The sequence below is a fragment of the Vulpes lagopus genome, chromosome 10 (assembly GCF_018345385.1).
Source record: "Vulpes lagopus strain Blue_001 chromosome 10, ASM1834538v1, whole genome shotgun sequence".
Classification (NCBI taxonomy): Eukaryota; Metazoa; Chordata; class Mammalia; order Carnivora; family Canidae; genus Vulpes; species Vulpes lagopus.
Window position 1 is genome coordinate 38,045,666 of NC_054833.1, and position 3,307 is coordinate 38,048,972.

The 3,307-nt window shown below is 39.6% G+C and overlaps 1 pseudogene; it reads right to left on the reverse strand.

The window, feature by feature from the left end:
* Positions 1 to 1,270: 1,270 nt before the first annotated feature.
* Positions 1,271 to 2,081, reverse strand: LOC121500880 (annotated as a pseudogene).
* Positions 2,082 to 3,307: the final 1,226 nt, after the last annotated feature.

Genomic DNA, 3,307 nt, shown 5'->3' on the forward strand with positions numbered 1-3,307 from the left:
TCATTTAAATGGTGGGTAAAAGTTACTGTAACCAGGATTCATGCTGTTTCAAAGATTGGAAATGGAGAAATATTTTCTGAAGTCATGTCTGGGGTATGGTGGGTGGATGTTTGGCTTGCTTTGAGAAATTTAGCTGAAAAGTCCAGAATTACTCAAATGTTTGGATTGGTGAGGCTTAATGTTCTGGCCAACTGGCAGCAGAAAGACATTAGTTAAACCCATGGAGAATGAGGAAGATGAGGTTCAGATGGTGTGGATCCATCTGTGTTATTTTTGTTTTAATCTCCTTAGACTATCTCAAGAACTGTGCATTTTCATTTCTGAACACCTATTATGACTAAGATTATATTAGCTGTGTATCTGAATGGGAAATTTACAGTAAAATTAGAGGTAATTTTCTAAATAATTTTTTTTCTTTAGGAAAATTGAGATGCTGCTGAGGATATGGAAAAGTATATATTCTGAGCATAGTCATCTTTTCTGATGGAATCTGTTGAGTATCTTATTGGTGTTTACTTTGATTTAGCCAGCCTGTAAATTCATATCCATATGAATGTGGGTGGTATTATGCAGGGTAACATTAAAGAGAAAATACTAGAAGACCAAAGATTGAGTGCTTAGTAGGAATAGTGTTATTATCAAGCAGAATACTCAATCCAATACAGAGTTTAGACTCTGGGGGGATGAGATTTTGGAGAGTAGAGTGAAGTGGGTCTTTTAAAGGTCAAAGATGTCATGATCTCTGTCTCATATTAGGAGAGCAATGTCTTTGTGTGATGCTGATTGGTTGGTGATGCTTGGGCTTGTCCCTTAGGTAAGTGGAGGCTAGGTGAAGGTGTTCTTCTGCATATGTTGGGTAACTGCCACAGGATAAAGGTGTCCAGCTGCCTCTGCTGTGTATATGTATTGCCATCACATTATGTCACCTGCTCAGTGTCAGCAGGTTAAGTGATTAGTTCAGACTTGACAAGAGTGAGCCAACGGAGCCTAATCTAGGAATAGAAGTCTCAGGTTCTAGTTTTGGTAATGCCATTGACTTAGGTGTCTGACATTGTGCTCCCATGAAACTTCTCTAGGTCTTAGTTTGTTAATTTGTAAAAAGAAAGGGTGGGCTTACATCTTTGAAAACCACTTCATATTCATTTTTTTTTTGAAATGGATTAGTTGTTTAATTAGGTTCTTTGTAAGAAATTTAGAACACCAATTTGTGAGGGCAAACTCCATTTATGAGAGAAAACACAGAGCAGAGGTAGCCCTGAAGCTGAGAACAGCTTTGATTTTTGGCAGAATTTATGAGTCCACAGCTTTCTGATCAACCTTGCGCTGCTCTGTAATCTCGTATTTCTCCTTCTCTGTGTCAAAGATCTCCCCTTCCTGCTGTCTGGGTTTACGCAGCTTCTTCTTGAAATAAGCGTCAGTGAGATGTTTGGGGATTTTCACACTGCTGATATCAATTTTGGTGGAAGTGGCAATGATAAATTTCTGGTGTGTTCTACATAGGGGAACTTAGTTAGGAGCCAGAGGTTCAGTCACAAGTAGCAAGCCACTGCTCAGTTGCTTCAGGAAAATTATTCTCTTGCCTCTGTGGCACCTGAGGATTATCAAAATGGTCCCAGGAGTGATGCTAGCCTGCAACTTTCTCACATGCTGACTGAAAGTTTTTTTTGCCATGGCTCAACAGTTTTTGAGGCACATCTTCGGTAGGTAATACCTAGGCATTTTGCGAAGTTTAACCACTCAGGTACCACCATTCTTGTCACCACCAACTGGTTTTGTAACAGTAGCAAGAACCTTCTCCTTCTTTTTCTTTTCAACCCTGGATTTAGCTGCCAAATACTTCCTCTTGTACATGGCTTTTCTGGAATACAGAGCTGATTGGGGATATCTACAATTCCTCTTACTAGGACAGGGTTTTGGCTGCAGTGGAGCTTCCCCTTCTTTGGCATTTTAACCTTGAGGTTACCCTTCTTTGCCTTGCCACCAGCATCAGCCTTCTTGACTTAAGGTTTCTTCTCCTTATTATCCGGCTTCTCGGCTTTTTTTGCCTGCCATCTTGCAAGATGGAAAAGAGACCACTTCATATTCTGCTATAGGTTCTGCTGAGGGATTTCAAGAGTGACCACAATGCCTTAGCCCACTCCCAACCCAACTCCCATCCAACAAGAGCATCTCTCCACGTCACCTATTTTACATAAGGGACTTCTTCAGAGTTTCTTTAAAGAGAGGTTCTAGCTCCTAAGAATAAAAAATGATCTTGAAGATACCTTCCAACTCAGACATTCTGTAAGATCTCATTCAAAACTATTTAACTTAATTATTGTTTTTTAATCAATTATAGTCTGAACAAGAACATCACTTAAGAGGATCATGAATGGAAGGGCAGAAGAGTTAGGGTTTCATTTTCTCCTTCCAGTTTTTTAAGATTGGTTTGTTGACGTGCTATTGTGCATATTTGGGAGCCTGGGATTATGTATGAATTCACGTTTGTGAATCTCAAGCTTAGACTAGGAAATGTAAATGTATGGAAGACATCCTGTTCACACAAAGAAAATAGCTTCACATATGATTTCCTTTGGTAAATATTTTAAAGAAAGACACCATCATTTCCTCTGAAAGTTCTTTCTTCATTTCTCAGAGTGACTTTTTACTGAGCTCCTTGAAAAAAAAAAAGTGAAAGAAAATCATAAAGAGTATATCCATGTAAAGTACCTAATGTCCCATCGGAAGTTTCAGGGAGGTGTAAACACTCCTACGCAGACCTCTTCTCTGCCCACAGCCCCAAGGTCAATCAATGGTGCTGTTAGCCTATCTGTGTTTAATTAAGGCAACTAAATGGAATTTGTGTGCGTCAGGCTACTAGTGATTTGGCAGGGAATATTATGTATAGTGTAAAAGTCATTGACCGTATATCATGGAAATTAAAGTAGAAGTCTGCTTTTCTGTCCAAATGCTTCATCCCTATGCAGGTGAATCCCATTAAGATGAATGTTCTCCTTCTGCATTCTCCTGATGTCTTAACATCACTAGATTCTTCTCGAGGTTCTCTCTGGTGGGTTTTGTTTGGATCTCCACAGCTCTAAAGGGGACCTTTACAATTCTTGCTAAAGACCAGAAGGGTACTCTTCCAAATGGCATGCAAATCAAGATGGCTTCTTTCAACTTAGCGCAGTGGTGAGTTAGTGCTGACTTCTGTTTTCCATAACTATCTCCTGACAAGCACAATATTTGTTTGGCAATGAAGAGTGAATAGGTACCTATGAAACTCTGTGTTCAACAATCATGGGGGAGAAGATGAGTTATGCACTGT